At 44.5% G+C, this 23,020-nt stretch overlaps 1 protein-coding gene across 1 annotated transcript in view; it reads right to left on the bottom strand.

Moving 5' to 3' along the window:
• The window catches only part of LOC130213296 (neuroendocrine convertase 1-like), a 198,952-nt gene that overhangs the window by 25,371 nt on the left and 150,561 nt on the right, over nucleotides 1-23,020 (bottom strand). The gene's annotated exons all lie outside the window — the stretch shown is intronic.

Below are 23,020 nucleotides of genomic sequence, written 5' to 3'. Positions count from 1 at the left end.
ACTGACTATCTCTTCTCTCTCTCCCCTCCACTTTAACCACTCCCGCTTTCCACATCTCTTTACGTCTCCATTGAATCAGCCGCTCTCATCTTTCCTCTTTGCCCCGTCCTTTTCACAGAGCGGCCTGCTATTCAGTCTCCCTTTCCCCTCTCGACATTCCCCTTCACTCTGCTCCATCAGACCTGCACTTCTTGCCTCTGAACTCTTCTCCGCCAATTGAGCGGCGCTGAAAATCGCAGTCGCCTCTCCACAAGTCTCACCTTAAATTCTCCCTCAAATCTTTCATGTTCATGCACGGTCTCTCTTTGGGCTTGCTCTTGTTAAACAGCCCTCAGACTGAGTAATAGGGCCGTAACAACCTTCATTCTCCCCAATCCCTCCTTGTGGGAATCCAGAGGGGGTGACAAAGAGCTAATTTCTGCCATTATTACCATACGGAGTCCGTATGCCGTTAATCTGCAATAAGTGAAATTCATTATCCTGATGACGGGGTCTCTTGGAGCAGCGGAGGGAGAGACAGAGACAGGAGAGGGGAGAGAACTGATCAATAACTCAATCTGCTGCGCTGCATGGGGCTCCATCTCCTCCGGATCAGACTGTCAGTGTGTCGGAGGAGGAGCTGCAGCCGCGCGATCAATGGACACAATCTAATCAGCCACCATCACCACCAATGACTTCTAGCATGCAGGGCCCGGGATAATAGCATTAGGAAAACGGGTGTGAGGGGCGGAGGTGCGCTGATGAAGTTCAAGGTCATTTGGGGTGTGTGTGTGGGGGATTGTGAAAGCTGTGACGAGGTGGAGCAAAGACACCGCTGACAAGTGACTTGTCTGACACGCCTCCTCATATAGACCTAACCATATTATCGTTTGGCTCTCTGCTTACACTCGATGATTGGAGATAAACGTGTTCTTATGATGTCATCAATGTTTACCAGAAGTCACCAAAAATGAACCGATTACAAGGCACTGTGATCCTGAATGCTCTCTAAAATTGTACGCAAAGATCAACTCATTTCGGTGGAGTTCAATTCAATACATTCCTCGATTCAGTTTATTTTATATAGCCCTATATCACAAATTACAAGTTTGCCTCAGCGGGCTTTACAATCTGTACACATACGACATCCCTGACCTTTGACCTCACATCGGATCAGGAGAAACTACCAAGAAATAGAAAAAAAAGTGAAAACCCCTTCAGGAGAGCAACAGAGGAGGATCCCTCTCAAGGATGGAGAGAAGAATAGATGTCATGTGACCAGAAGGAATCATTACAGAGTTACATCAACTTAAAAAGTCAAATATACTCTTTGGACTCACAGTTGACATCGTAGAGAGGGACAACACGTGGAGGGTTACATAATGACGGCTTCCAAGGTCATGAAGACATATCTCACTGAAAACAGCCCCACGGTAAGACAACGCAAGAGCTGCGTTGTTGTTGTTGTTGTTGTGTTGGGACGATTAAACAGGATCCATGAGACGGCTTACATGCCAAAGTACAGCGGTTTATAAGACTACATAGACAATGATTTAATCTCCCAGAAACACAAGATAAACAATAGTAATGCAGCGTAATGTTGAAAAGTAAACGGCTAAAAACGTGCTCACAAATATGAATACAAGTATAATGAACTTATGTAAAAGAAAAATGAAATACATACTGTTTTTTTCACAACAAAGAGAGAACGCTCCTAAAACAGCGAGGCGTTGTCGTTGTTAGCCAGCTTCACTCAAAGAGGAGGACTTTGTGTATTTCTTGGAAAAATGACTATTGTTATCAGGCACCAGGAGGATGTATGACTCTAAATAAACTACAGTATGTGTGTGTGTGTGTGTGTGTGTGTGTGTTCACGGTAATGAAGGAGCATGTCAACCATTACAAGAGTGGCTCACTGATGTATTTTTAATAGTTTTTGGACAACAATGGGCTCTATAGCACAGGAGAATGAGCTACGCTGAATCTCAAGCTTTGGCTACACAGACAAGACAAGTACGATTAATTCATATCTAATATAAAATATGACCAGGTCTATGCAGTATTATTATTATTATTATTAGTTTCTTAAAGTGCTAAGGAGTCCTGGTATGAATAATTTGTAAGATTATTTCATGTATTGTTCTGGAGTTATTGTCTTTACATGAAACACAACACAGGTGGACGCACATCAGTGCCAACAGGAGTGGGTACTTTGATTAAATGTCTTGATTTTGCTTCCTAAAATGTACAATAAAAACATGAACATTAACAATAGATCAACCTCTATTTCACGACGTGGGCAGCGCTGATGATCTGGCGTCTAATAAAACAGACACTGTTGGTGACCTGATTAAACATACCCTACCCCCCCACGCACATAACCCCTCAGCGAGCGCCGTGCACCTATTAAATCCTACAGATCGATCGGGCTTTCCCCGGCTCCACGGCCATAAACCCACAGACATATATCTGATGGCCAAAGCTGCAGGAAACAGGTTTACCCACGCGAGAACATGATGGAAATGACAGATTTTATGTCCCCTGACATGTCGGTGAAACTCCACTGCTGAGCCGAGGAAGACTCCCCGGCCTTCCTTCCATCGCAGCGTCAGCTAAAGGGAAGACAGGTTTACAGATGTTCGCTGTGTGGATAAATCACAGGATTTGTAAATGATTCTTTCGTTGTTCTATTTTTGGAAATACTGCAAACAATGTTTCGGACGATTTATGAGATTCTTATCAAGCAATCAATCAGAAGAAATGTCAACTTGTTCTCTCTCCGCCTCCCAAAGAGCGACAACTCCGACCCCTCGCCTCCACACTCGCATTTTCTCCATCAACTCTTACTTCTCAATGAGCAAAAGCTCTTGCAAACTCTAACTCCCGCCTTCTTTTTTATCCATGAGGACGAAGGCCACGCCCGTCCCCTGCTGCCCCCCGCCAACCGCCCCACCCCCCTTCGCACCGCTCCATGGGGCCTCTTTGTAACTGTCGAGGAACCCTTTTCACTTTTTTGTTCCGCGGGCCTTCCCGGGTCCTTTCTCTGTTGATATTCACACCATCTGCCAGCAGCGGAGGAAGCTGCACACGGAGCATCCAGCACAGAGACATGAGGGTCTCCGGGGTCGGGGTCCTCGCCTGCTGCACACGGCGTTAAAAACACACTTTTAACAACTGCTATGCGGCAACCAAAACACATTTTTGCAGCTATCCAGGGACCGATAGCGACCGCAGTCTCACCCCTTGTTTTTAGTGGTACGTCCTGCTAAGCCCCCCACCAACCCCACCACCAACCGCCCCCCACCCAATAGAAGTGGCTGTAAAGAATCACTCAAGCCGCACTAAGCAGCTGCCTGTGAGTTAGGTCATTTTCCCAGGAGCCACAGAGTGGGCATTGGCAGGACCTCAAAAAGAGGGGACACCATCTGTTCAGCGCCTGAAAAGGTTGGTGATACCTTCTGTGGTACCAACAACTTCTAATTAAGTGGCCAGGAATGCGGTATAGCAACGACCAGCGCGTGATTGGTGGGCTCGCCTCGGTTATCCCGCCGACGACACGGCGGACCCCCGGTCAGATTCACGCACCTCTCCGGCACATCTGGCCGTGGGGCTGATGAAACGTGAGCGAAGAGTGGATACAATAAACCCTCGATGAAGGAGACACGAGACAGAAACTACACAGAGCTTTCTGAGACGTCTTTGTTGTGCCTCTTCATTGAATGTTGATCAGGAGCAGAGACGACCGCATGAGCCCTTTAGTCAATCCCAGTGTGGTTTGTTTCTGCCATATCGTGATGCACTAATTTCATTAATATCCGGATTTAAATGAAATAACAAATGGACTTAACATTCTTCTGATTTCCATCGCTAAATCTGCTGCTGAGAAATGTTACTAATTAGGCTTATTAAGTAATTAAGAAGAGGTCTTAATTGTATCTGCGCCACTGGGACCAACACGGCTGTAACCATGAAATGTTCTCCCGCTCAGCTTTGTTGGTTTGCATGTCATACAATTTTATTCATTTAACTGTTCCGAATGTGTGTGTGTGTGTGTGTTTTTTTTAAAAGAGAAAATTGATTTTGGATTGCATTTTTTGTTGTTGCCTGTATGAGGTAAACATCTGCCCGACTTGAAATTACATAGAGAGAAAACACGGGGCAGCCTGCAACGGCCCGCCGTCTAATTGCAGAGGGAATTACCTCGCAAAGAGTTAAAAGTTGAATGAAATATATTGTGCGGAGGCAAATGAGGGCTTTGGCACAGGCAGGGACTTAGTCTCAGGAGAATGGGCACCGAACGGCCCTCTCAGTCTCCACAGCCATCAGTCAAAGTAGCAGCCACCCGTCCCCTTCTCTCACACAAGGAGACTTCTCTGGAAGCCACAATGATCTACACCCCGTGACCTCACTCTCAGTGTCCAACGCGTTTTGATTTGTAGCTCGAGTGTTATTCAAACACAAATTCCAAAGAGGATGAAATTCGGCAGAGAGCTTTTTGTTGGACGCACACCAAGGTACAGTCCTTTTAGATGTCTCTGCCCTTGTGGGGAATGAGAGAAAAGGATGTGTGTGTGTGTGTGTGTGTGTGTGTGTGTGTTATGGGGGTGTACAACCTTGTAGCTGCACGACAGGATTGGCATAAGTTTCCCTCCTGGGTCCCAAAAGCTTTTCTTCCCCTCCAGGACAAAGCAAATATTGAAGCAGGAGCCTTTGTTAACTTCTTCAAACGGACAACTTTCCTGATGCCATGTGACTAAATGTGATAGAGAGCAAGCGGAAATGTACCGATCGCAAACAAAGTCGGTCTTTGTTTACTTACTGGAGGGTAAAACATCTGCTGCATGATTTCGTCATGGAAGCCACAAAGAGTTCAGAGGTTCGGTATTGTTTGGGTTGCAGGTCATTCGAGGTCACACGCCATTATTGTGAAAAGTCTACATCAAATCCATGAAATGGATAGTGACAAAAAAGTGTTATAAAACTGGAATCCAAATATTTCTTTGGGATTTAGGAGAAAAATTGAATTTTAAATCCATTGTCCTTGTTTTACCCAAGATCCCACACGTAATGCAATATGTTCAGTCATAATTAATTTCATAAGTTCAAAAACATTAAAAGCAATTCCCCAACATTTCTGAAAAATCTAAAACTATCTATTGGCGAAGCTACAGAGGGCCAAATGCATCAATAGGTTAAACCAAATAATATTGAATATTTGTGATCATCATTTATTGCTCTGCTTTACAGGACTTTGGAGGCAGACATGTGATTTTGAAATAAAAATGTTTATATGGCGATGTGTACATTTCAGGCGCTGACAGCATTTTAACTTTGAGCGAGAATAAAGGAAAGAGAGTTGAGGAGAATGAGTGCGCAGGCAGGCAGTTGTGGAACTTTATTTTGAAATTTCTAACCCTCTAGTAAAATATAAAAATTGCGACTTGTCCATGAATTATGCATGAGTGAAGGTTGAGAAGAGCACTGCGTCTCCACAACCCCCCACCCGTCTTGTAGCACAGTAGGGTGGAGTGTGTGTGTGTGTGTGTGTAGGGGTTTGGGTGGGGGGAATGGGAGGGGGTGGGGGGTGTAGCAGGCACCCCTCTGTTTGCCTGCTGCACCCCCCTGCCGGGAGACACGGCACCCCCTGCAGGAGGTGCAGCGCTCCGCTTCCCCCGTCCCTCGGGGCGCATTGCTGTATGTCACGCACAAACACACACAAACACACAAACACACACTTTCCTCATTCAGCCCAGTTTATCTGCTGACCCATCAATCAAATGCATATGCACACACCCACACACACCCACACACAACTGCCTGCGCGCACACACACGCACACATATTTTGCAACTGTGCGTCAGTACAACAATACTTCAGGCTTGCAAAGGAAATAAATACTTTTGGTGATCCAAATTCAACTTAAAACAAAAGTTCCAAAAGAGGAAGTGAATGAGGAATAAGGACCGGAGCTCAGAACTGAGCCCTCATGCCACTTGTTTGTCTTAACGAACCTGTTATGTCTAAATAGTACACACGGACCCCGAAAGAGCCCCTGCTTCTTCTCAATGAGACAACAATTAGCCGCACATAGATCTGCTCTCCTTTCACAGGAACCCGTATCACTGCAAAGCTTCTCCGATATGAAGTGGTCGTGGGATTGAGCTGCATCTGTAATCTCACACAGATACACACACTTCCTCTCGCTCCTCGGACACACACGTAGACAGACAGTCGGCTCTGGAATGAAAGAAAAGGAGGTCCGGATAATTAATTAATCTATCTGGCTGAGGCAGAGACGTAAGGCCGGTTTTACAACCGCACCAGGCAGGGAGACGGAGAGAGAGAGAGAGAGAGAGAGAGAGAACCCGCTGACCTGGGACGATCCATAGCTCTGCATGAAATTGAAATGTCTTGAAAGAATGCATTCGGATTGTTTCAATTTTCACAATCAAACATACACATTCCTGATATCTCTGCATCCTCACCCACACACACACACACACACATGCTCTCTTTTTACCAACAAACACACGCACACATGCTCTCTGTTCACAAACACACTCACACATGACAAGGCATGCACACTCTCTGAGCGTTGATATTCATCAAGATTCATAAAGCCGACAGAGTAACAAGGTTATTGATCTTCAGTCAATTCGCAGACGGACCAAATGGGACGGAACGAGACTGTTCACAACATATTTCCAAAACAAGATTACACCGATTTATTGAGTGATAAACGTGAGAAAACCATAAGAAGAGATCTGATCAAATCCTTCCCCTGAAAACTACTTCATTTGAGATCCGATGCATCCTACGAGGAGGACGCTGACTACTGACGTTTTGTTTGCTTTGTTTATGAGTATAGGATGGAGTTTTGTTAGTAGCTGATATGTGTGTGTTGTATCCCCAAGAAACATTGTGTGAACATTACCTGTGCTTTGACCATAGATTGTATATAAGTCACAGTGAAGTCACCCGTTGGTTTGTGACTGTCGATGTGAAGCCTCCAGGCCGCTGGCCACCAGAAGTGACATGAGATGGAGTCAGTAAAACCAACCCAAGACCAAGAAGACTACAACTAACTTCTATGAACGGGAAACACTGTGAGAGGGTTAAAGTCGTAAGAAGAAAACACAGAAAATGTCCAGACCTGTCAATCACAATGTAGCCACACCCTCTATTTGACTCTATTGGCCCATAATGTGCTAAATTAACATTGTGCTGTAATACATAATATTTGGAACTAGCGATGGAGACATACACTCATGTTTACAATCTTTACTGAGGGAATAAATCAGAGAGAAGTGGAGTCATTTTCTGATAGACTTCTATACAACCAGACTTATTTTTACAATCTGAGTCGCCCCCTGATGGCCAATAGAAAGAATGCAAGTTCAAGGCGCTTCAGCTTTGGCTTCATTTCTCAGACCCTGAGGTTGCTGCCTGGTTTTGACAAGAGGAAATAAAAAATAAAGACACATTACGGGACCCTGTTGACAGCACCGCTGAACACACTGTGACAGGTGAGGATCACCCGAAGGCCTCAGCCTCGGAGGTGATGATTGGTGTGTCATACGGGGGTCATGATATGGGGGTCATGGTCTGGGGGTCATGGTCTGGGGGTCATGGTCTGGGGGTCATGGTCTGGGGGTCATGGTCCGTTACACACAGCCACGAGCAGCAATGACATCACCCAGATGTGCCAATCACATGGCTGATACATCTTTGGGTGCTTTGAGTGTTTAAGTAATGCCACGGTGGAACCAATTTAACCACTTATGTTGTATTATCTATTGTAATTTCAGTTGCTTTTCGGTTGCACGGCCTATTGTGACCTCTTGCATGTTGGGAAAGTTATATTCAGTGTTCGTACAGTTTAACACAGAAGGCTCTGAAACGGTCCATTCTTTTCACAATAAAAATAGTTTATCAAAGTGGCCGGTGGCAAAACGCTACTTCAGTCCCCAGCAGGAAGAGTGTGTTTGTCTGTGACACTCACACTACTTGCCTTGGGATCTTTTTCCCGCTCTACATAACTAGTAACAAACCGTGACTCCTAAATGAAGTATGACCTTTGTGACCTTTGTGAACTGTTACACCGCTGCTAATGAAGCACACACACATACATGAGCTTGAACCAAACACACAAGGGAACAATCACTTTGTTCTGGGAAGACACTCCTCTTCAGAGAATAGATGCACTTCTTGGCTGCCTATATAGGAGGAGTGAGACGAGGAGTGAGACGAGGAGTGTGAGAGAGGAGTGTGAGAGAGGAGTGAGACGAGAAGTGTAAGAGAGGAGTGTAGAGAGGAGTGGAGGAGAGGAGTGAGAGAGGAGTGTAAGAGAGGAGTGTAGAGAGGAGTGTAGAGAGGAGTGTAAGAGAGGAGTGAGAGAGGAGTGGAAGAGAGGAGTGAGAGAGGAGTGGAAGAGAGGAGTGTAGAGAGGAGTGTAGAGAGGAGTGTAGAGAGGAGTGTAAGAGAGGAGTGAGAGAGGAGTGGAAGAGGGTGTGAGAGGGTGTAAGAGAGGAGTGAGAGAGGGTGTAAGAGAGGGTGTAGAGAGGGTGTAAGAGAGGTGAGAGAGGTGGAAGAGAGGTGTGAGAGGAGTGTAAGAGAGGAGTGTAGAGAGGAGTGTAAGAGAGGAGTGAGAGAGGAGTGGAAGAGAGGAGTGTAGAGAGGAGTGTAAGAGAGGAGTGAGAGAGGAGTGTAAGAGAGGAGTGAGAGAGGAGTGTCGAGAGGAGTGGAAAAGTGGAGTGTAGCGTTTCCACAATCCCAGACAGTTTGTCAGACTCAGGAAGGATCTTCAGAAAATTCTTTTCCCCTTTTTTCACAACACGCTTGTGTTCGTGTCTGTCAGACCTAACAACAGGATAGGAGAATACAACCAACACACACACACACTCACACACACACCTACACACACCTACACACACTCACACACACACCTACACACACACACACACACACGCCTCAGCTGAGGAGTGAAGTGGCAGGTACATCACGTCTATGGTAATAGAACAGCAGATGGAACTGGCAGGAGCGCGCGCACACACACACACACACAGAGCACCTTGTGCTCTGACACAAACGTGCACACACACTCTTGCAGGTGCACGCACGTGATCAGACGTTACGAAAACGCACTGAGCCCACCGCGGCACAACAAGCTGCTTTTACCTCACCGGGATGAAGTGTCACGTCTGAAAATAAATAAAACAGCCGTAACCCACATGTGTGCCTCACAAGATGTGAGTTTGACTTCCAGGCCAGCTCTACATGGCGCCCTCCTCCTCATGAGAGAGCGAGAGAGAGAGAGAGAAGGTGTTGTCGGCTCCCGTCTCTCGGGGCACCGTGAGAGCGACGGCGTGGCCGCTGGCCCCGATGATCTCACAGATAAATCATCTTTAGTCTCTAACAGCCTGACAGACAGACAGGCCTAAGTACCTGGGAGGGTGGTACCGGGACACTCTCAAGTCTCCTGTGACGACGGGTATCGCTGTGGAGAAAACACAGTTAGCCGCCCCGAGTTGTGCCCCCCCCCCCCCTCCATTTTGGCGGCGTCTCGAGGCGTCTCTATATTCCGGCTCAATCTCGTGTCACCGTTCTGGCCGTCGTTCAAATCCTCACGTTGGCTTGGCTCCCGTTCAGCCTCCGTTCTGGCTCCGGCTCAAGCTCCGCCACGGTGGCTTGTGTTTTTCGGGGGGGGGGGGGCTTCGTTGTGGCTCTGTTTTCAGCAGAGCCCCCCCTTTCCCCCCTTCAGTCTTAGCGCCCCAGGTAGCTGGCCCCCTGCCCGGCCTGCTGATCAGTGGGAGATCCAGGCTCAGGCCTTTTGTTTGCGGTGGCATTTTGCCTTTGTTTTCCCATCTCGCCTGTAATCTAAACACCCAAAACATCTCGCGCTTGACAAATCGGCCCTGAGACGCGGGAGCAGCGGCGGTGGGAGAAGACAAGCGGCTGGAAGCGGTTCAACCCGAGGCAGGACTGATGGTGTCCGACTGGGCCTGACCTCCCAAAGGTTAAAGACACGTTCACTTACAAAGCAATCAATTACCCCGGCTGCGCGGGCGCTTTTAACCAAGCGCCCCCTCCCGCCTTCCACACAGCCGGCGTTATTGATGAGGGTCCCAGTGTACAGCACACTCCAACCTGGAGTGTGTATTATATTTCACAATTGAAATAAATCTCAGATTATTGGTGTCGCTGCCTACCTGAACACCTCTCACGCTTTATTCCCCCCCGTCCACCCCTCCTCCTTCCTCCTTCCTCCTTCCTGCCTCACTCGCTCCCTCCTCTCTGCAGGTTGTTGTAGCAGGTTTATTCTGGTAGCCGGGCTCCGTGGGCCCCGGCAGGCCCCTCAGCTGTTCCGCTGGGTTTGTAATTACCATTTCATTAAGAATGACAGTTTCGGGGGTTGAAGCACCATTTCATCCGGGTCTCGTGGGGAAGGCGCTTGCCAAATTTCCAGCGTGAGTGGCAATTATCTCTCTCCGTGTCTGCAATTCACCATTTTGTACTTAGTGGCTTGACAACGGCTCGGAACGTTTTGCTGGAGTAATAATAGGTCTGGGATATTTACACTGCAGCCCACTCAGGCTTAGCTCTGTGAACTATGAGCTATCAGAAGAGATAGAAACAAAGCAGAGGAAACCACACTTCATTGCGTGGAGCCTTGAGAAGGGACTCCAAAGTTCAATCTATTTTCGTAAAAGGTCATTCCTGGTCGGAGTTAGTGATCATGAAACAATTTTTTTGGGATTCAATCACCATGTGTTTCTTTTTTTACAGCACATTTGCTTCATATAATGTTTCTCTTCTGGCCAGTCAGCAAAAAATGACTCATAATCTGAATGGAGCCACTTGGTTCACCTCTTAGATGTGCAAGTGGTTTCCATTGAAATGTGAACTTTAGTACTTTATTGAAATATACCATATATGAATGTATACACTTGCCAAGAGACTGAACAGAAGTTTAAACTGTGTTCAAGTGAAAACCACTTCAGTGGAAACATCTTTGTGACCTTCGTTCTCTTTGAATGTCAACATTTTTATAATTGCCTTCTCTTAGTATATATTGTATATTCGCACGTATTCATCTGCATGCCCATGTAAGAGCATTTACAGTATGTGGTAAATGGTGTGACGACAGCGTTAGAGACGGGAATACAATATATAATATATTAATATATATATAAAAAAATATATAAATATATACATATACATATTTACATATACATGTATATATACATGTATACAGGACTGTCTCAGAAAATTAGAATATTGTGATAAAGGTCTTTATTTTCTGTAATGCAATTAAAAAATTATTAAATATTAAAAGAATAAAAGGCTTGCAATATTTCAGTTGATTTGTAATGAATCCAGAATGCATGACATTTTTGTTTTTTTAATTGCATTACAGAAAATAAAGAACTTTATCACAATATTCTAATTTTCTGAGACAGTCCTGTATATACATATATATATATAGGTACTGTATATATACATTTGTATATCTATATATACTAATATAGATATAAATACAGTATATATATACACTGTATATATATATGTGTATATATAGATATATATATTATAGATTGTGTTCCTGTCTCTAACAGTCCGTGACACCCTGCTGGATCTCCCAGCAGGGTGTCACGGACTGTTGGATTTTCCCAGCTGCTCCTGAACGCATCATCTCACTCTTCCGGTAAGCTTTGGTTGCCAGCTCAACAGCGAGCATGACTTCTTCTTCTCTCCCTCCCGCTCCCTCTTGCTCAGTGTGTCTCATGTATAGTTATCCCCCTGCCTCCCTTAATGATAACGATACATGCAACAAGTGTAGTTTATTTGCTAGGTTGGAGGCAGGTCTAAGTGGGTTAGATGCACGGCTCCACGCTATCGAAGCTCAGACAGCTATGCTAGTTAGCCCGCCCTCTCCCGTAGTCGGCGCGGAGCTACAGTCAGCTGTTAGCTGTGCCCGCGGTAACCGTGCAGCCGGGTGGTTGGGTAACTGTTCGCAGGAGTCGTAAGTCTACACAGAAGCCCGCTGTGCACCAACCACTTCACGTTTCGAACCAGTTTTCCCTGCTCAGCGACACACCGCTGAGGAGCACACCCTGGTTATCGGGAGCTCTATAGTCAGGAACGTGAAAATAGCGAAGCCACGGACCAGAGTCGTGTGCCTCCCGGGGCCAGAGCGGGCGGCGTGGAGTCTTGTTTGAAGCTGCTGGCTAAGGATAAGCGGAGATACAGTCAGATTGTAATACACGCCGGTGGTAATGACGCCGAGCCCGCCGCTCGAACTCACTAAAATTAATGTGGAATCGGTGTGTGCTTATGCCAAGACGTTGTCGGACACCGTAATTTTCTCTGGCCCTCTCCCAAATTTGCAGACAGACGAATTGTATAGCCGAATGTCGTCTTTCAACCGCTGGCTGTCGGTGGTGCCCAGCGAATAATGTGGGCTACGTAGACAACTGGAAGACTTTCTGGGAAAACCTGATCTGATGAGGAGGCGGCATTCATCCCACGTTGGACGGAGCGTCTCATTTCTGCGAATATGACCAAGTTGATCACCGGACTTAATCTATGACAACCCAGGGTTCAGATCAGGAACCGGGAGCAGAGTTGTAGTTTAACACCCTTCTCTGCTCTTCCATTCGAGCAGTTACCCACCCTTGACTTTAGAGTAGAGACTGTGTCTGTCCCACGGCCACTTCAATTAAATAAATCAAAAGTAAGCAGAAGAGGAGTCGTACACAATAACCTTATACAAGTTAACACAATTATTTCAGCAGTGCAACAAAATAGGTCTATTAAATGTGGTCTCCTAAATATTCGATCTCTGTCATCTAAAGCTGTGTTACTGAATGATTTAATATCAGATAATCACATTGATTTATGTTGCCTAACTGAAACCTGGCTGAGCCATGAAGAATATGTCTGCCTGAATGAATCGACTCCTCCAAGTCATATTAATACTCACATTCCTCGAGGCACCGGTCGAGGAGGTGGAGTAGCAGCCATCTTTGAATCGAGCCTATTAATTAATCCTCAACCAAAATTACACTACACCTCATTTGAAAGCCTTGTTCTTAGTCTTTCACATCCAACCTGGAAAACACTACAGCCAATTCGATTTGTGATTCTGTACCGCCACCAGGTCCATATTCAGAGTTTATATCTGAATTCTCAGAATTTATATCAAGTTTGGTTCTTAAAACCGATAAAGTTATTATTGTTGGAGATTTTAATATCCATGTGGATGTTGATAATGATTGCCTTAGTGCTGCATTCATCTCCTTGTTGGACTCGATTGGCTTCTGTCAGAGAGTACAGAAACCCACTCACAGCTTTGGCCACACGCTTGATCTTGTTCTTACTTATGGCGTTGACATTGAGCATTTGAACGTCTTCCCACAGAATCCTCTTCTGTCAGACCACAACCTCATAACTTTTGAATTTATACTACGGAGTGTATTCCGTTAGTCAAAAGTTTCTACACTAGATGTCTAACTGATAGTGCTGTAGCTAAATTTAAAGCGATTCCTTCTGTATTTGATTCGATACCACGTCTCAATATAACAGAGGACTCCTGGTCTAACTTTAGTCCGTCCCAGATTGATCATCTTGTTGACAGTGCCATAGGCTCTCTGAGAATGACACTGGACTCGATAGCCCCTCTGAAGAAGAAGACAGTGAGGAAGAGGAGGTTTGCTCCCTGGTATAACCCTCAGACCCGCAAACTGAAGCAAACGTCACGAAAGCTTGAAAGCATATGGCGTTCAACTAATCTCGAAGAATCCCGCTTAGTTTGGCGAGATAGTCTTAAAACATATAAGAAGGCCCTCCGTAATGCCAGAGCAGCCTATTACTCATCAATAATAGAAAAAAATAAAAACAACCCCAGGTTTCTCTTCAGCACTGTAGCCAGGCTGACAGAGAGTCACAGCTCTGTGGGGCCGAGCATTCCTATAAACCTTAGTGGTAATGACTTTATGAACTTCTTTAATGAAAAGATTTTAACTATTAGGGACAAGATTAATAATCTCTTGCCCATAACCAGTGCCAATCTGTTCTCAAGTGGAATGGCCTTGGAAACCGCTGTATGCCCTGGTGTATATTTGGAGGGATTTTCTCCTATCAACCGTGACCAATTATTTTCAACGGTTTCTACTTCGAACACGTCTACCTGTCTCTTGGACCCCATCCCGACGAGGCTGCTTAAAGACGTTTTGCCTTTAATTGGCGGCTCTCTATTAGATATTATCAATGTGTCTCTGCTAACAGGCCACGTACCACACTCCTTCAAGGTGGCTGTTATTAAACCTCTCCTGAAGAAGCCCACTCTGGATCCAGAGGTATTGGCTAACTACAGACCGATCTCTAACCTAACCTTCCTCTCCAAGATCCTTGAGAAAGTGGTCGCAAATCAGTTGTGCGACTTTCTACATCATAATAGTTTATTTGAGAAATTTCAATCAGGATTTAGAAAACACCACAGCACCGAGACGGCACTGGTGAAAATTACAAATGACCTCTTAATGGCAGCAGATAAAGGACTCCTCTCTGTCCTGGTCTTGTTAGACCTTAGTGCTGCATTCGACACCATTGACCATGACATCCTGTTACAGAGACTGGAGCAGTCGATTGGCATTTCAGGCACGGCACTAATTTGGTTTAAATCCTATTTATCAGATCGATCTCAGTTTGTATTTGTAAACGATGACGCCTCGATAACCACCAATGTTAATCACGGAGTTCCACAAGGTTCTGTGCTTGGACCAATTTTATTTACCTTATACATGCTTCCTTTGGGCAATATTATCAGGAAACACTCCATAAACTTTCATTGTTATGCAGATGACACTCAACTATATTTATCGATAAAACCAGAGGAGAGCAACCAACTCTGTAAAATTCAAGCATGTCTTAAAGACATAAAAACATGGATGACCTGCAACTTCTTGATGTTAAACTCAGACAAAACCGAAGTAATTTTAATCGGCCCTGAGCACCTCAGAGATCAATTATCTGGTGATGTGGATTCTGTAGACGGCATTGCCCTGGCATCCAACACCACTGTAAAGAATCTTGGCGTTATCTTTGATCGGGACTTGTCCTTTAACTCCCACGTAAAGCAAATCTCAAGGACTGCATTCTTTCATCTACGTAATATTTCAAAATCAGGCACATCTTGTCTCAAAAGATGCAGAAAAATTGGTTCACGCGTTCGTTACTTGAGACTGGATTACTGCAACTCCTTATTAGCAGGCTGCTCTAATAAATCTCTTAGGTCCCTCAGTTGATCCAGAATGCTGCAGCTCGTGTTCTCACTAAAACTAAGAAAAGAGATCACATCACTCCTGCACTAGCTGCTCTGCACTGGCTCCCAGTAAAATCAAGAATCACTTTTAAAATTCTTCTCTTAACCTACAAAGCCTTGATTGGTGATGCTCCATCATATCTTAAGGAGCTTGTCGTACCATATTGCCCCACTAGAGAGCTACGCTCACTAAATGCGGGACTACTTGTAGTTCCTAGAGTCTTAAAAAGTAGAATGGGAGCCAGAGCCCTTAGTTATCAAGCTCCTCTTTTATGGAACCAGCTTCCAATTTCAGTCCGGGAGGCAGACACAGTCACCTCGTTTAAGAGTAGACTTAAGACCTTCCTCTTTGACAGAGCTTATAGTTAGGGCTGAATCAGGTTTGCCCTGGTCCAGCCCCTTGATATGCTGCTATAGGCTTATAGCTGCGGGGACATTTTAGAATACACAGAATACCTATCTACACTTTTCTCTCTACTTAAGGATGAATTTTCATCTCTCAATCACACGTTACTAACTCTGCTTTCTCCCCGGAAGTCCTTTTGACTTTACGTCTCATGGGGTCATCGGACCCTATGAGACGGCATAGATCCTATCTGCCTGATGGATCGTCTGGGTCGTGGAATTCCTGCTCATGACTACGCCACTGTCCTGTTGAGACTCCGCCCTCCTCCTCCCCACCGCCATCTGCCTGATGGATCGTGGAGGTCTCCATCGTGGAATATGCCTACTATGAACTATTCATACACTCTGTCATATTCATTGAATGTATTTTAACTCTAAATCTGTCCTTCTGTACACATTACATCTATTGCATCTGTCCATCCTAGGAGAGGGATCCTCCTCTGTTGCTCTCCTCCAGGTTTCTTCCTTTTTCCCCTGAAGGGTTATTTGGGAGTTTTTCCTGGTCCGATGTGAGGTTTTGGGGCAGGGATGTCTATGTGTACAGATTGTAAAGCACTCCGAGACAAATTTGTAATTTGTGAAATTGGGCTATACAAATAAACTGAATTGAATTGAATTGAATTTACCACATAAATGTTCTTACATATTTATTATATACAGTATATATTATATATATATATATATATATATATATATATATATATATATATATATATATGTTATGGCATGGTGACCCGGGCACCACACTCCGGAAGTGAAGAAAAAGTAAAAAGAACAGAAAAACAGGTGTCTTGTTAAACCTGAAGACAAAAAGATGTGATTCTGCTTTGTGGAAAACAACATATTCATAGAGAATATCACTATGGCGCAAAATGGAGCAAATAGAAAGAAGAGAACTTGAGAAAGAAGTTCAAACCCGGCTTACTGTCTCAGCTCCACACGACCATCGCTGCATCGTTAAGACTCGATGCTGATGAGGTACAGTGGAGGACAGTCAGGTCCCTAGTGGAGGTCAATGAATATCTAGTTCACAAACATTACTTCATACACCACTCACAAAACCCTTTTGGACAAAATGGAACAGACTAAATTTCATCTTTTAAAATCTCACTTGGATCTTAAATGAATTTATCGAAAATCAATTTAAAAGCACTCAAGGTCATCCTCCCAGTCTTCTGTTGTTCTTACAGCTAGACTGCAGCTCAAAGACAACGCCGTGTAGCTGAGCACGAGACAAACACAGTGTGTAGGCGATGCAGATATGTATCATATCTCATACATATGGCGGGACATATTCCTCAGTATCTGGTGGCATTGTGTAGGAGAGGACACACAAGCTGTTGTTAGACATATTCTTCTCCCGCTTAGTGGCTAATGTTTGATTCCAACTGAACGGTCAAATATTTGAAATTGTAATACATTATTTAAATGTACGATGGTTTACAAATATAGTGGGTGAGTCCAATGAGGGTGGTGTCAACCGGGAAACTTTGTGAGGACTTGACTGGAGGTGCAGCTGGTGGTGTACAGAGAGAAGAGAAGAGGGGGGGAGGGGGGTGGAACCAGCTTCATGTGATGGACTACAGTAACACAATGATGGGAACTTGTGAGCCCCACTGCTGAAGCCATGATAGTCTCTGATAAAAAAAAAGATCTTCTATATCGTACAGAGGATTTTGTCCACCATCTCTTCCAGTGTAGTACCTCTTGGAAGAGATGTGTGTGTGTGTGTGTGTGTGTGTGTGTGTGTGTACAGCAAATGGGAGACAGGAAGTGTGCGAGCCCTTTGAAGTCTGTCTTTGTGTTTACTCCTCCCTCTTAAGAAAAAAATAAATAAAAATGTCAGGTGTCCTCTGAGCTGAGTTATAGTGACATGACTCACGCGATGTCGACCACGAGTGACGACTGCGGCTCTTTTAATTGCACGTCTGCTCTGAATGATGGGACACTTAATTCCAACACATTCCACACAATTGCTTTTCACAGTGGCGGAGGCCTGAGGAGGCAGAGGAGGAAGAGAAGGAAGAGGAGGCAGAGGAGGCTTTCTGTGGCCATATGGAGAGGGAGGCTGAGCCGGGCTGAGTGATCGGAGCCTCAGCCCTGCACCAGACTGGCTGCTACTGTACCGAAGACGGGTAACATGTAGCAGTACGGCTAATGACACATTCCAACACAAAACACACATGGGCACACACACACACACACACACACAGGCACACAGGCACACACACACACACACACACACACACAGCTTGGATGTGGTCAGCTTTAGTCTCTCTAACACACTCCTAACAAGCACGGAAACAATCAGTGTGCGCACAAACAAGCAGTCTCTTACACAGAAAAAACCCACATAAAACCCACAAAAAAAAACCCACATTCACACATAGTCTCTCTCACACAAGCACAATCAGACACACACTCATGCCTGCTCTCACACACACTCAGATATGTCCTCTGTCACAGAAGAGCCTGATAAATTCACCTCAGACACATACACACACATACACCCACGCACACACAGAGTGTGTTAACAGTCCTGTCAGCCCATGGTAGCACCCTCCGGCTCCCTGCTGTCCTGTGAACGGGTCCCTACTCGTTCATCTCTTATCACCAGAGTCGAGCTCTGGTGCTACAGCGTGGTTGGATAGCACCGTAACGCTCCGACCCCGGCGTCTGTGGTATTGGACTCTGCGTGGCTGACTGGTGATGTGGTGAAACCGAACATACTGAACCAGCGTCTCCTTTGCTCCACCACACTGCTCACAGCACATGTCGTCTACTCGGAAGTCGTGTGGTGAGTCTAGAGCCCCCAAAAAAATCAGTTTAATAAATGTCAACAAGAGTCACATTTTTTTGTATATTTTGAAACCAAATCGTCTATTTAGACAAATAATAGAACAAAAGTCCGGCGGACATCAAAGTCAGTCGGATTCCTCCTCTGGGAGTGTGAATATCTGAACACCATTTTATAGCAACCCATGAGACCAAAAAGTATGAGCTTAAAAGTTGAAAGCTAGACAATGACAAGATAATTAAAGCATCCTTTCAAGTATAAATGGTGCTTTTATTATCTTGTTTTTTTTCTTAAAACAGAAAAAAAAGGCAAATATTGCCGCAGAACGTAGACCTTTGTAATTATTTGCCGTTAAAAATGGTTCAACCTGTAGTCATAACTGTCACGTTCCTCGTTCTCCGTCTGAAGCACTTGCAGTTCCACTGGTGTTGCTGCACCTGTCAATCAATCTGACGCGTGTAGCACTGTCATATTCCTGTGTGCTAGGAGGAAAGCTTTTCCCGGGGAAAGCCCATCCAGACTCTGGTAGTTCACATCTAAATATGTTAAAGCTTGCATCATTTGTGTATGTATCAAAATCAATCTTTTGCCATAAAATCATGCAGATTATAACTTGAAATATACTGAATTAAAGCAAACACCCCGGTGTTGGCCTCAGATGTAACGGTTAAACGTCAGCTGAGAATACTGTTCATTGATGTGACCCTAGACATACCCTGGACCCCCCCCACAGACCCCAACAGGCCTCGGTGCATGCAAAGTAAGCAGAGCGAGAGAGAGACATATAGAATATATGGAGCAGGCCTGCTAATGCACTTAGTAGCCGGGCCTCGTTCAAGAAAAGCCCTTAATGACTTTAATTGATCTTTATTAGCTTCAATTAGAGAGGGACACTGGGGGGGAAACAAGGTTGTGATTCCTGCAGACAGATCAGAGGAGGTGAGAAGAGAGAGAGAGAGAGAGAGAGAGAGGTAATTGATTGAAAAATAATTTCCAGAAAAAGAATGGTGCTCCCTTTGTTATTGTTTGTTGCATACAGTCTTTTGAGTTCACACTTTTCCTTTTAAATAAAGTAAGATGAGGGAACGTGTTGGTGACCCGTCACACCAGAGAAACTCTACAACAAAGACGCCTCATTACAAGTGTTGGTCCTCCTGTCGGATGAAAGTACATTTGGTTATTTGTGCTTAATGTATTTATTTTTCCTTTTGATAACACGAGATGTTTACACAGCTAATGGACATATTGAGCATTCATAAAATCTGTAAGCTCGGGCATAATGTCAGTTTATTTTATTCTTTCTTTTGGTCCAGATGGACTCCTGTTAATATCTGATCTCTTATTATATAATTATACCTGACATTTTTATATTCACTAGTCAAAAGTTTGCTTAGATTAAATCCTTTACAAGCATTTTTTTTTCACTTACTTTTTTTTATTTGTTTAGATATATTAACATAAAGCAAATAGAAAAATGTCAGACATAAACATAAAAAGAATTTAAAATAAAATAAAACAGGGCAAAATGATACATATATATATATATATAATATATACAGAATATACATGCATACATACTTACACACACACATACATACTACATACATACATACTTACACATACATACATATACATCCAAAGACAGAAAAAAATAAAATAAGAAAGGCACCCTTTTAATTATCTTTTACTTGTAAATCTGTCTACACCGTCCTGCATCTATACTTGCATTTTCCTGAAAACACAAATCCGGCCCCTGAGTATTTGACCCCTCCTCCAATTTGTAATAAAAGCCATCAGATGTTTCCATGCTTGGTCAGATTGGCTTGAACTGTTCTTTACCCCGGCAATCATATTTTCAAAGGAAAAAGTTTGCTTCGTAAAATCCTTTACAATAATTTTGAAACATTTTGCAAGTTTCCACAAATAAAAAGGCGGATAAAGCACTTATTAGAGTAGAGGCCAGTCAGTCCGTCTCCAGCCCAACACCAGCCCTGCAGTCCCCTCATCCAGCCGTCAACCATCCCTCCCTCTTCCCGTCACTGTGTTTGTGTTTCTAGGGGGAACCGGCTGACCTCTGACCCCGGGCTAATGAGAGCGATAACGAGGATTAAAAGGGGGTGACTGGAAGGTGTCTGAGAGTGGGGTTTAAACAATTACACTGGGCCGCCAACATGCCTTTCTTCATGACTCAGGAAATTACAGTCTCCCTCTCTATCTCTCCCCCCCCCCCCCCACACACTCTTTCAGCCGGCACACAAAAGAAAAGGCTTATGGAAAATAATAAATTATCTCAGGGCCATGTTAACTTGGATGTAAATCGCCGGGCAATTATGTTTTAATAGCCCTTTAAGAGAATGAGTAATTGGGCTGACACTACTGGGGTTGATCAGGCTCACCCGGCCCTCTGCCTTTGTGCCCGATGGGAGCGAGCTGTAGGCCTGTGTGACGGTCAGCCTGCAGGATGACTGCGTGTCAGCCTGTAGGATGTTTGTGTCGGTCAGCCTGCAGGATGACTGTGTGTCAGCCTGTAGGATGTCTGTGTCGGTCAGCCTGCAGGATGACTGTGTGACGGTCAGCCTGCAGGGTGACTGTGTGTTAGCCTGTAGGATGACTGTGTGACGGTCAGCCTGCAGGATGACTGTGTATCAGCCTGTAGGATGTCTGTGTCGGTCAGCCTGCAGGGTGACTGTGTGTCGGTCAGCCTGCAGGATGACTGTGTGTCAGCCTGTAGGATGACTGTGTGACGGTCAGCCTGCAGGATGACTGTGTGTCAGCCTGTAGGATGACTGTGTGTCAGCCTGTAGGATGACTGTGTGATGGTCAGCCTGCAGGATGACTGTGTGACGGTCAGCCTGCAGGATGACTGTGTGATGGTCAGCCAGGTGGCGACAGGGATATGAGGGAGTCTGGGTGACAACTGATATATATATATATATATATATATATATATATATATATATATATATATACACTACCGTTCAAAAGTTTGGGGTCACTTAGAAATGTCTTTATTTTTCAAAGAAAAGCACAGTTTTTTCAATAAAGATAACATTAATCAAAAATACACACAATACATTGTTAATGTGGTAAATGACTATTCTAGGTGGAAACGTCTGGTTTCTAATGAAATATCTCCATAGGTGTATAGAGGCCCATTTCCATCAACTATCACTCCAGTGTTCTAATGGTACATTGTGTTTGCTAATCGCCTTAGAAGACTAATGTCTGATTAGAAAACCCTTGTGCAATTATGTTAGCACAGCTGAAAACAGTTATGCTGGTGATATAAGCTATACAACTGGCCTTCCTTTGAGCTTGAAGTTTGAAGAACAAAATTAATACTTCAAATATTAATCATTATTTCTAACCTTGTCAATGTCTTGACTATATTTTCTATTCAATTTTCAATTCATTTGATAAATAAAAGTGAGTTTTCATGGAAGACACGAAATTGTCTGGATGACCTCAAACTTTTGAACGGTAGTGTATATGTATATATATATATATATATATATATATATATATATATATATGACTAACACACACAAACACACAGACGAGAACCTGGCCAGCTCCCTTTGACCTCTGACCCGGACTGTGACCTGTGGATGATGGCGTGTGCCACCATGGGGAGAAATGGATCGATGTGAGAAGGAAAGAGATCGCAACAGGTCAAACCTGGTGAGTCGAAAACCAACAAATGAGACGAGAACAACATAAACAGCAGGAAGAGGAGAAGAGGAGGAAAAAAAGAAAAGAAACGCGAGAGCGGAAAGGAGATAGAAAAAAAGAAGAAGCAGGAAACAGTGATAGCGATCTGGGGCTAGACTGAGTCTGACACAGTATAGAAGGTAATAATTAAAAATCCCTGGTAGGATGTCGGACCTTACTGCAATGAACCAGCAAACGGTGGGATGAACCTATATTTATCTCCTCTACCTTCTTCTTGGGCGGAAGACAAACGGGGTAAGAAAGTGATCAGATGAGCATCTGTTCGGCTCGGCAACAGTCAAGTCTGCAGAGACGCTTTTTAAACCCCATTTTTCAATCTGCGCTCCATTACTGTCATCGCTGTGCAGGCACTTAAAGGACTGTTCCACGGTGAAAGAGGAAGAAGAAAAAGCGATATATGCAAATGAGGGCGACTGCACCTCACCCCGCCAGTGGTCCCTTTTAGATGGAGCCTCTATAATTCCTGCAGCCACAGTAAGTGCTTGACACTTACAGTGTCTGCAGCCAGTCTCTGCAGGAGTAACGGAGTAAAACACTAACGTGGTTCTCTCTCTTTGATGATCGCGGCTGTTATGTAAACGTTAAAGGGATATCTCTATATTATAGCTGTATACCTTCCCAGAGACATAGTAGGTCAACTCCTATGTGCTCCTCATACCGAGACACTGAGGATGGGAACGCGATAATATTCTTATAGGATGAACGACAACCAGCACATCCTTCCGGGCCCAGTGGTATTCAGACTGAACACGGACCGCAAACAACGATTAATTGATCAGTTAATC

Source organism: Pseudoliparis swirei, chromosome 22 (assembly GCF_029220125.1).
Source record: "Pseudoliparis swirei isolate HS2019 ecotype Mariana Trench chromosome 22, NWPU_hadal_v1, whole genome shotgun sequence".
Taxonomy (NCBI): Eukaryota; Metazoa; Chordata; class Actinopteri; order Perciformes; family Liparidae; genus Pseudoliparis; species Pseudoliparis swirei.
The sequence above is the reverse complement of the archived record's forward strand: the minus strand, read 5'-3'. Positions and strand labels throughout refer to the sequence as shown.